The 12,528-nt window shown below is 39.6% G+C and overlaps 1 long non-coding RNA gene across 1 annotated transcript; it reads left to right on the top strand.

Annotated features, from left to right (window-relative positions):
- Positions 1-873: 873 nt before the first annotated feature.
- On the top strand, positions 874-3,399 carry LOC116265990 (uncharacterized). Its single transcript, XR_004175235.2, has 2 exons — positions 874-1,262; positions 2,503-3,399. It is a non-coding gene; the product is annotated as an uncharacterized LOC116265990 (long non-coding RNA).
- Positions 3,400-12,528: the final 9,129 nt, after the last annotated feature.

Genomic DNA, 12,528 nt, shown 5'->3' with positions numbered 1-12,528 from the left:
ACCCTCGACTGGTAATCAGCACTTAATTATCATGTTAAATCCAATCTCCAAACGCACGCGTTGTCTTGTTCTGGCATTCCTCCAAATTAACTCTCCAAACTTGACCCTTTGTCATCTCCAAGAGAATGCGGTGGGTGCATGCCACATGTCTCTCAATGATTGAGCAGGGCAAACGATTGTCAAAATTTTGTGCCAGGCCCCCCATTGATGTCCATTGCACTAGCATGGGTCAGAGTTAAATTTTTTGATGGGTTGCAACGCTCCGCTTTGAGAGTTTAGTCCCTACGCAATGTTATGAAGAATTTTAGAGCACTTATAAAAAGGAATCATAAGTAATTATTTGACTTGGTTCATAATTTTTTAGCATGAAAATTAAAACTACGAGAGAGAGAGCAGGTTGGCCAAACAAGATCATTCCTCGTCCTCAATAAATAATGCCAATCGAAGGGATCAACTCTGGTGACCTTGGAGCTCACCGAGGCATGGGAAACAATAATCAAAGATGACAGTCAGGGAACAAACAATTATGATCTATTATTGCCTTGTCGACCTTCACAGAAAGGAATTATATAAATATGTAGGGTTTTTAGAATATGATGGCTACAGATATGTGCATGCTGCTTGGTATTTCTAAATTATTTTTCTTTTTCCTGTAGACCTAACCGTATAAAATAAGCAGAAGGTGTCCAAACATTAAGAAAAGACCGCAATTATTTGATTTCTAAATAAGAATTTTTACGCTGACAAACCCAAGGCTGTCAAATATTAGTTAATTTAAACCCTTACAAATCGAATTTATACATTTAACTTTTCACTTTTTTTGGGGGGGGGGGGGAATCCAGCAGAATTGAACCTGTGAAATATTCAACCGCATCGTTGGTGACTTGCCACGAGACTGCTTATGAGAGCCGTCCGATCTCGCTCAATCGGACGGCTCTCACGCTCGACGTATAAAGGCCTAAAATGCTGGTCGAGCTCCCCCTCCCACCGTGAGCCTTCTCTCCGTCGCCGGCGACGCTCAGCTGTCGTCGACGGAGCCTCGCCGTGAGCCCTCCGTCTCTCGCTCTCTTTCTCTGTCTCACAGCACGCGGTCTCCCCCCTTGCTCCCCCGACTTCCCCTCTCGCCCAAACCGGATGCCTCTCACGCTTCCGCCACAGAGGGACGCGACAGTGGGTGGTACCGCCGTCATTGCTCGCCGCCGAAACCGCTACAAGCCCGAGCAGAAACCGGACGCAACCTCCCCCCGCCCCGTCTGCCTCAGGTGCCATCCCAGCTTAAGCTGCCTCCTCTTTTTCCATTGGTTTCGAAACATATCCTTTCTTGATTCAATGCTACCGTTAATTGGGTTCCCTATTTTTGCAATGTTCAATGTGCCCCTCTAATTGGAGTGAAAGGATACATAATATATGCTTTCAGCATTGTTAGATAGTGAATCACTGCCATATGTCAAGCTCTTTAATTAGGCCATAATAGGATATTTATCGTTTATATATAATGCATATTTTTTGGTAGCTCCTGATTTTCATCATAGAAACTGTCACAACAGATTTTTTTTGTGCTCAAGGTTAAAACTTTGTTTTTATTCCTATTATGTTAAAATTGACGGCAGAGTTGTTTCCACGTAAAATTCTGTTTTATGTACATTCAAAGATAATTGATGGTAACCTTTCAGGACACGATTAGTGTACATCGATTTTTCACTGATGAACAGAGCACAAACGGCCACATTGTTGCTTTTGAAGTTGTATAATTGCATCAATTTTTGTAACTGTATGTTTTTTTCTTATGCTTTTGTCTCCTATACTCCTTCGATTAAGTGCAAGTTCTAGATTGAACAAGGATCAACTAATACTCAAATTGAAAAGAACATGAAAATAGCAAATAACGAATTTCAGTATGCAAGAAGAGACAATTATGGCAAAATGAAAGGAATAAATTATAAAAGATTATAAAAGTTGGAGGTCTTTTATGCAATGTCCAAATGTTCTAGTCTCTGTAAGTTCATTCTTGCTCCTACAAGAAATGAACATGCTAAACAAAGTTTTGCGTGGAACCTTAGAGGAAGTTCTGATGGTTTCAAGTGGAGCATGGATGCTTTACGTGGAACCATAGAGGAAGTTCTGATGGTTTCAATTCAATGGGCAGATGAATTGTTGTTGTTGATTTTCAACTGAAAGCAATGCTAGTTGAATCATTTTATTAAGATTTTTTCGTTCAATCATTTCCTGATGTACCGATCCATGCCATTTGCCGTTTCTATATGTTCTTCCCCTAGAAGTCCAGCATAATACACCTGTGATGCATGCGTATATGATGCTGAGGATGTACGTCTATCACACAGTAGCTTAAGTTTTGGAAGTTCTCTAATTTTTTGGCACATAAGAAGTTCATCCAGCAGATGTTCAGTGTTCGAACAGATGATGCATGATTTGCCTGTTCAATAATCCTGTTTGCCTGCTATTCGTGTGATAATTGTAACCTATGTGGTTCGCCTTTTTAAGGAATTCAATTACATTGGGGAGGTCCCCTCAATGCCTCGTGGATATCAAAGGCGGCAGCCACAAAATCTCAACTCACATATGTGCTATCCTAATCCAATCACTCAAACAGACTACAGTTGATTGAGTTATCAACGGGTCACACACCATGAGGCCACTAAGCATGGAGCAAACAAGACTGTCTGCATGTGTCGGTGGTCTGTCCTGTCCTGCAAGGAATCATGCTCAACTTGATCAAATGACATCACAAGCAAGATGGACAGGACTTAAACCTGGCCTAAGAAAATGAAGGATTTGATTCTGTGAAGTGCAGTCACCAGACGGAATGGGCGGTATTGTCTCCTCTTTTCCACAAGATGCCCATCAAGTGCAAGAGGTTGGCATTCTAGATTTCCATGAAGCAGCAATGGACATGTGACGGAAGTCCTTTTCCATGAGTGTCATCATGATGTTGGGGATCTTCTTCGTATTAAAAATGGTTATTGAAGAGCTCTATGCTATAAAGATGGAAATTGGCAGAGCTGCTTGTGTTTGGTTCTACTGCAGCTCGCAGTTTCATAGTTCTTTATAAGTTGTGGATATGGTTGCCTCCGGGTGCTCAAGAATGCAGTCACACATGATCTCCGAGAGTGCTTCATCCAGAATGATACGGAGGAGAAGCATTGGGCTGGCTTAGTTCACGTATCATCTGAATAGAGTTTAACTTGGCTCGTCTAACGGTAGTGAGTGTGAACAGTTTGATTCTGCTTGAGTTTTTTGAAACGCAAGTCCTGCTCTTGTGTCCTGCTGATTATTTTTATTTTCTCCATTTACCATTCAAAATTCTACGTATGATCCATTATTTGAGCACATGTAACCAAAACAGGTGATTAATCCAAAGTACTGCCCACCCTTTTGGAACATATCTTACGCTAATTTAGTTACAATAGAGGATATTCCTGACATCTCAGTAAGGGCATTTAGGTAATTCAAGGCGACGAGACTGGTAGCTGACATAGTTGAAGCCTGAAGGGGTGTCTGTTTGGTAATAAGAGAAGGGCAGCTGCTCACAGAAAGTGTAGCAATCCTTGAAAGATTTTTTGAAAAAAGCATTCTTCCGGAAGTTTCAAACGCGTTAGTTTTCACATGCAATAGCTTGTAAGTGCATTTAGAAACATCACATGCATTTCTGATATATATCATGGTAATACTAATCAATAAAAAAGCAGCATATTTTTTCTGCGCAAGAAGTGACAGTGGACGAACAAGATGTCCTTGCGATTTGGTATTTCCATAGCCCTGGACATGGCGGTGCATCAAGGCCCAAATCATAATGATTGCTGAGATATTTGAAGGGGTAAATTTTGATGGATGCATGTACACTAACTGCCTTCTAACAGCTACATCGTTGCAAATGCTCATAATAGGGCCAAGGCATTTCCCTGCTCCTTTTTTCTTTTGGGACTTCAGAAATGGCTATCCATGTGACTTTTCTGATCCTTCTGTCTGTTGGTAAAGTTAAAAGAGAAAAAAATAATAAAAAATTTGCAGCAAATTTTAGTGTAGATGCTAACAAGTTATTTCGTTCTTGCTTTTGAATTTTTCTTGGTATTCGCAAGCAGTTTGTTGGAGATATGAATAACGCTGTTACATTTTCGAAATTATGCTACAACTTGCGTTTCTAATGGCATGGCAGGATACACACATTACTCTCTTGGTTTGTTTCTCTTTTTCAAGCGACATTTATGTGACAGGGAACTGTAGTGGGACAGCAATCAATAAATTATGGGTAATGAATAGCTGCTGCGTACAGTTTGACACCCTACAACAATTAATATGCCTATGAGTTTACAATAATATACCACCATATTTTTGCTTCGTTATATTGAAAAAGTTGTTGCCAATCCTGTTATATATTTCTTTCACAAGAAAATGACAAAAATCAATTATTTGCCCTCTTTATCGCATAAATACCTTTGAAATGTTTTGAACATTTGGAACAAAAAACAAACACGCAGCAACATTGAAAATCGTTTATATAGAAAGTTTATTGTGCGTGTGCGTGTGTCTGAGTGCCCCAGTACATGGATCGGGGTGACCTTGATGAGAGAGGCCAGGCGAGTTCAATCCTATCGTGTGCCATACGTTGTCAGGTAAATTTGTAACACCAATTAGTGGCACAATCACTTCCTTAGATAGCATTCTGTATAAAAGCTCACCATGTGATAGGCAGTTACTCCATAGAACACAAAGTTAATGTAAACTTATGAAGGGCTGCCTGATCACCTTTTCCATTTCTCATATTTAATGCAGATACATAGAAGAAGCGATGCTATCCATCAGAACCCTCAACAGTTGAGATACATAAATTTTTAATGTTTCACTATCGCCGTATCCTGTAGGAAGAGAAATTAAATATCCTCCCCACAATAGAACACACGCAACCTTGAATGAGCCATCAACTAAAGAGGAGGCTATTTCAATATCCCGACCATCTTCTATCCTGATCTGCCTAGGCAACCTTGGTTTAGGTCTACCGCCCGATAGCGTCAACAACTGGAGCAAACCAGTCGTATTCAAATTCATCCTCAATTAACTCTCCCACACTTCAGTCTTGATTACAGGCTTCACCAGCGCTCCGTGCACTGCTGCATTTCTAAAACCCCAAATCCAAATGTAAATATGAAAACACAAAATCAAACAAAGACAATATTGTTTGCAAGGAAAGTGGTGCCAACCAGCACTGAAACCATGATGCCCTCTGCCACTGAGCGTCACTAGTCGCTACCATCGACTGTTGTCGCCCAGTGACCGTGGGCCACCTCTCTCTCTCTCTCTCTCCCTCCCTTGGCTTCAAGGGTTGCCCTATCAAGCCGCTGATCCACCACCAGGTTGTCGAACAGCACAACCAATGATAAGATAGAAGATATGTGAGAGAGAGAGAAAGAGAGAGACAGAGAGAGAGAGAGAGAGAGAGAAGTAACATTGCGCGTTAAAATTCAACCATCAGTAAGAATTTCACCCGCTCAACAGTATTTCCCTCTACAATCAAACGGGGCCTTAAAAGACGGAGCATCTCTCTCTCTCTCTCTCTCGGGAGTGCATTCTTAAAGCTGGGAGAGGGAATCCTTGGTGACTTTATTTTTTATGACTTCCTACAACTGAAATTCAATTTTTTCCAATACTTAAGGATATTTTTTGTATTTTGGGGTACTTTCATAATCAAAAGAGTGGGAAAACCATAACTGAATTCATTAAAAATTTTAATTGATTCTAAACTTTCATAGATAAATTAAACAATTTAAGCCAAATTTTCTCTATTAATTCATGCTTCATTTTAATATTTAACTCGCTCTCTCTCTCTCTCTCTCTCTCTCTCTCTCTCTCTCTCTCTCTCTTATGTGATGTGGTGACCATACCATTACTCTTACAGTAGGAAGTTTAGAGGATCCACCCCCACCCCAATATTCCGTTTTTTAATAGAGACAGTTTTGGTCAATTAAACAAAAATGTATGTTTTTAGTTGAAAGCGATTTTTTTTTTTCATTTTGCATTTTTTACCCTTTTGCAGGAAATCGGTCTCATGTAAAATGGTGTTTGGAAGGAAAGGAAAGGCGGCTTCTCATGGTTATTTCTTTTCCCTCTAAGTAGCATCCCTCTGCTATGTTAATGTCGGGTCTCTCTCTCTCTTTATGTACATTGCCTTGACAAGGTAGTTGTTTGGTGGTGTGAACCTATTCTAAGATCCCTGGTTTTACTCGACCTCAATAAAGTAAGTACAAGATCATCCCATCCGAACAACCCTGGAGCAAAAGGTTACCAGATACAAGACAACCTACCGGCTATCTAAAATATCATAGAAACTCAAGGGAGGGTTCGGTGGTGCAAACTTTTCCTACGATCCCTAGTTGCACTCGGCGTCAATCAAGTATGTACAAATTCATCCCATCTCGACAACCCTGGACCAAAGAGTTACCCAGATACAAAACAGCCTACCCACTATCTAAAATGCACTCTCATTCGATATGCAAGTGCTATATCAGCCAAAGCAAACATGAGAGAGAGAGAGAGAGAGAGAGAGAGAGTTGCTTTGGAGGAAGAAGGCCGACCGGAGCTAGCCAAATGTAGCTGGGCCATGTACGAGGCTGGTCAGGCAGACAATGGCTGAGGGTTGAGCTGGCCGGGCAGGGTTCAGCGAAAGCTGGCACTGGCCAGGGTAGGTTCGACCAAGGCTGAGTGTGGCTCGGTGTTGCCACAATGGGCTGGCAGGGCTTGATTAAGGCTCAGACTGCTCAGGCATAGCTCGGCAGTGGTCGCAGCTGGTCAGGTCAGGCTCAACCGAGGCCGAGACTGGCTGACTGTGGCTCAGCTATGACCTACACTCTCTGGGCCAGGCTTGACCGAGTCTCGGATTTGCTGGGCATGGCTTGGGTATGGCCGACACTCACCGAGTCGAGTGAGCTCGGCTGAGGCTGGGCATGGCTCAGTTGTGGCCGTAGCTAGCTGAGCCAGGCTCGGCCGAGGCTGGAACTGGCTAGGTGTAGCTCGGCTATGGCTGAAACTAGACAAGCTTGGCTTGACTGAGGATGGGATAGGCCGACGTAGCTTGGCTGTGGCTGTATGTTGTTGGGTTAAGATTGGTCGAGGTGGGGGTGGCTAGACGTGGCTCGGCTATGGCCAAAGATTGCCGGTTCGGTCTCGATTGATACCTAGGTAGGTTAGGCAACGCTCGGTCAGAGCTGGCCCAGCTAGGCAGTGCTCAGCATGAGCCGGAGACTGCCGAGTAGGCCTCAATCAGGGTAGAATTGTCAATTAGAATAGAAAGATGTGAAACCGATTAAGGGGGTTGTTTGCATTCTATAATTTATTTGGTTTTTGTAGTGTTTCAAAAAAATTAGTTATAATAAAAGGGGACTCGCCAATTGATACGAGGATTAGCCATTTCTGGCACTTTTACCGAAGGTAACTAATCCAAGGGCTATGTTTGTTCTTGATACATTTTGTTTTAATTAAACATAAATGTGGTGTATGCTTAAAATAGATTTGAAAATTAAAGGCCATTTGATAGGTATCCCTTGCAAAAGAGCGGACAAGCGTGTTCCGATTTATGAAATTCTGACACAAACATCGAACACAGAACAACATGGACAAGAAGGACACTGGGACAGGGGCTACCCATGAAACTCATCTCCTGAGACACGCTCTTGACAAAGTCTCTCTCCCACTCCCTCGCTCTCTCTCCCCCGCACAAACAACTTTCTCCATCTGTCTTCCACTCCGATGTCTACGTTTTCCGGCAGCCTTATCAACGGTGTCCTGTCAACATGTTCACCATTGCTCCAGCTCTCAGCTGCTCACCGGCTTCCTTCACTGGTGCCAACCGACTCTTCAGCATCCCGTCCAGGTGAGAGGCCGATCTCTGCTTCCTCCCTTCTTCTCTCTCTTGCTCTCCCTATTACTCAAATGTCGCATGCAATGTCCTTTACTGAAGCGCCTTCTACATTGTTCTTAGGTTAGATTTGGGGAAACCTTCTCCTGTTGTTGAAGACCCTCCCTCTCCATCATATTTGGGCGAAATCTTCTTGTTTGCAACTAAACAAGAAACAATTGCAAGTAAAACGGCACTTGATTTCACTTATGATAGAGAGAGTGCATCCCACCAATTGATTAAATGCTAGAGAGATGGAAATCCTTTTAGTGACTGCAGTTACGAGTTTAGGGTTATAGACGGATGTTGTAGCAAATGTCTTGCATACTTACAATTTCGTTTGAGCTTTTCCATGGTGGTCATATGAGCTTTATTTGACAAGAAAATTCACATTCTTGAAGAACATCCTTTGTACTTCTTAGGTGTTTTGGATCGACAAGCAGGTTTTAGCTAGGAGGTTCCTATTAATTCAAGTTTAAGTTTATGTTCCATTCGTATAGATAACCAGCATGAGCTTGATCTGGTTTTGGGTTTGGTCGATTGGTGAGAAGGTTTGGGAGGTTTCTGTCTTGTAATCCTACTAGTTGAAGTATCTAATTTTCTTGCAATAGCTTAGCAAAAATCTGTGTAACTAGGGTTATGTAGTATTTGGTTATTCGGTTGACTTTGTAAGTTTGTAGTGGTGACAATGTATTGTTGGATTTAATGATGTAGACCCGACCATCATAGTTTGGTGGAGATGTTACAATAACTTTTGATGTCCTTGAGAATGCTTGTTTTTTTCTAAGGGTACTGGACTATTTAATTGTTCCATTGACATTGTAGTGCTCCCACTGTGTGGTTGTTGGATTTGATGATATGAATGTGACCTCTGAAGAGGTGATTTTATGTAAATATTTGTCTGTTGGATTTAATGATGTGAATGTGACTTCCATAGGCATTTCAATGGATTGGCTTGAAATTGTTTGGGCTTTTCATGTTTAACGTTCTTTGTTCAGTATAGTTGGCAAATGAGTTGAAGCCGTTTTTTCAGTTTTCTCAACAAAAAATTTGAGAAAAACTATGTTTTTGGCATCTGTATATTGGCCATATTTGAAGAATAATAAAAAAAATCATTGTATTCTGATAGGAAATGTTTATATCTTGGAGTACACAGAAGACCATACAGGCTTGACAGAAATATACTTTAGATGGTTTGCTATTTCCCTCCCTTTGTTTATCTATATTTCACCTTCTAATATTAAATTAATATGAGAATGCTCATTTTTTATGGTTCGCAGGAAGCAAATACACGGCCCAAATCAAGTTTACGAGATGAACATTCTCTTGATAGTCATTGTATAATACTATTATAGAAAGAAAGAGTATAGAAATGGGGAGACCACTTTTGAGAGTATAGGGAAGTAGCTAGAAGGTTGTTTTTACTTATACATGCAATTATGAAGAGTTGATGATTCATGAACAGCGTAATTATTTTTGTATAAATAGCAAAAATTATTTTTTTCATAAGTTGATGATCTCTTTCTCTCTCTCTTCCTATATATATATTATATATATATATAGGAAGAGAGAGAGAGAGAGAGAACTATTGCTTCATCTTGGATATTCAAACACTTACTTTGAGTATCCTTATAATAGAACAAGAGACTCTAAGAAACATTGGACAGGACAAACAAGACAAATAGTACAAATAGAGAAAACAAATGATAGACATAAGGAACATGGTGTTAGTTCCTAAAACTGTCAAACAATAGACAGAGAACACCATTGATTGGATAGACAAATCAGTAGTATGATGGACAGGACGTCTTGTCTGCTCTGTCCTATGGTATAGCTATCAAACCACCTCTTAGTATTTCAAAGATTTTTAGATGAAGAAACTTTGAAGTATCATTTGAGAAAGTAAACTATTTTGATTTAAGAGACATTGGAATAAAAAATATTTGCAAGTAATATTTAAAGAATCTTTGAAAGTCAATGTTGATATTTTGAAAATTTCTTTTAAAATCAATTTAGTGTTTTCATAAAACCTTAAGTAGGTTTTAAATATTACTCTAATATGGTTAATAAGCATGATTCTAAACATTGGATCATTACTTGAGTTTTGGTCATGATGAAGTCAATAAAAGAAAATCAAAATTTTAAGGTCTTAGAAAAGAGGCATTTGAAAGAGTAAAAGAGAGAAAAAGAAAGAAGGAAATAAAATGATTTTAGAGAAAATGATATATATATATATATATATATATATATATATATATATATATATATTCATAAAAGATCATTTTAGGCAAAAAAAAAGAGAGAGAGAGATAAAGATAAAGATTTTAGAAAGAAAGAGAGAGATATATATATGTCCATATGTATTTATTTACGTATACAAAAATTTATCAAAAAAATTAAATCGAAGAGAGAGAGAGAGAGAGAGAGAGAGAGAGAGAGAGAGAGAAAAGATTTTAGAAAGAAAAGTATATTCATATTTGAAATTTATAAAAGAAGACTTTAAATCAAAGATGGGAAGAGAGAAAGGAAAGAAGATTTAGAAAAAGAGAGATATACATGTATATATATGTGTATATATATGTATATATACACATACATGCATGAAAATTAAAATCAAGAGATAACTTGGAACATTTTCAACTCCGAGTTTTTTTATATAGGCTGGAGAAGAACTTGAGTTCATGCATGAGCATGAGCTAAATTTCCATGGCCTCAATGAAGAGGGTTCATACTTTTGCAATTATTTTTACAACAATATTTAAAATATTTTTACATAAGCATATAAAAAGTAATAGTTATTGCATCTATTACAAGTAAACTTATTTCTCTCACCATTGGGTATGTGAGAAAATCAAGTATACATGAAATAAAAAGTTGCTAACGAAAGAAAGCTTTCCTTGAGATCCCTATTCGGGTGATTAAGAGAAATAATTAATGTTAAACATAAGAATATCATGAAGATGCATTTTAATATTACATATTCATAAGGTTTTTTTTTTTTTAGTTGGACAAATCCTAGCCTCAAAAATTAATATGATAATAAAGAAATCTCAATCTACGCACTCGTTCTTACCCTTCATTCACATATTAATTGGAAAACCAATCAACTATGCATCAACATTATCTCAAACATGAACAATGCATACATTCAATAAGCAAAGCCAACTTTATTCCTGAAGACTCCAATACCGCATCAGATCCACCTGGCATTTCTACTTCTCCTAATCCCTCATAGAGATTCTAGATCGCCTCGTCATGGATGCCATTAACTGCCTCCAAGTGTTTGTTACTCCTTCTCAAGTGCAATCATTGACTCTTTTACTTATGGAGTGTGCAGACAAAGCTTCTAAGAAAGCAAATAGTTTAAGAAGGACCAAAGGAATAGCTCAGGCGAACAACTCTCCTCGGCAATCTTTGCGTGCTAGGCAACCTCAAATTTACGTGGACCATTTGCAATGAAGTGTTTGATTTGGAATATTTGGGGACTCAACTCCTATAAGAAGAGATTGTTCTTGGCAAATTATATTCGACAGCTTCGACCACACTTTGTTGCAGTTTTAGAAACAAAAATGAAATGTGTTGCTATGTCTACTGTGCACTGCATTTGGAGGGGCACCAACTTTACCTTCAAGCCTGCTATTGGGGTCACAGGGGGGATTTTAATTCTGTGGCATAGGGGCATCCTAGCAGAGGTATTCGATATTGGGTCTTTCTCCATATCTCTTCGGGCTCAGTTGTATTCTATCAATAGATGGGTGGTTTTCTCCTTCATCTATGGGCCAGCGACATCAACTAACCAACACTTATTATGGGCCGATCTGTCGCGCATCTTGGAATCCTCAGAACTTCCCCACATCCTTGTAGGGGACTTTAATTGCCTCCTTCATACTAGCGAGTCAAGCCAACCAGTCAACATGAACCCCTTTATTCGCTCGTTTCAACACTTTGTGAAACAACATGGCCTTTGCACACTATCACATTCTGGTGAAGCATACACATGGTCTAACAATAGGCTGCTCCCTTGCCTGTGAGTTCTTGACCGAGTACTCGTCAGCCCAGATGTTTTGCAGCTCCTCCCTAACATTGCAGTGTCCTCCCATGTTCATTCTATTTCAGACCATGGAGCCATCATTATCTCTTGGAGCTATGGTTTTCTTAGAGCGAGACCCTTCATTTATGAGTGTTGGTGGAATACCATGGCCCAGTTTAAAGATATCGTTAAGAACAGTTGGCAGAGGGTCCTTCCTTCAACTCCATTCTTGCATGAAAGAATCACCATGAATGTTTGCAGGAAACTCAAAAGACTCACATCTAATATCAGATTGTGGTTGCTTGATTATAAAGTGGCTAAATTTAATAACATCAAGCCTTGGGAGCATGAACTATCGCAGCTGTCCAATATTACACTTCCAGCTTTTTCTAGTGAGCAATCAGAGATTAAAGATAGAATCAATGAGCTTGCTAGCTTAATTGCTGAATGGAGATCTTGTGATGAGGTTCAATGGAAGCAAAGATCGCATATTTCTTGGTTGGCACTGGGCGACGACAACAATTCTTTCTTTCATTAGTCTGCTTCTGAAAGATATCGTGTTTCTCGTATTACTTCTCTTCACATTGTAGGG

Source organism: Nymphaea colorata, chromosome 12 (genome assembly GCF_008831285.2).
Source record: "Nymphaea colorata isolate Beijing-Zhang1983 chromosome 12, ASM883128v2, whole genome shotgun sequence".
Lineage (NCBI taxonomy): Eukaryota > Viridiplantae > Streptophyta > Magnoliopsida > Nymphaeales > Nymphaeaceae > Nymphaea > Nymphaea colorata.
Note: the sequence above shows the minus strand (reverse complement) of the source record. Positions and strands in the feature narration are given on the sequence as shown.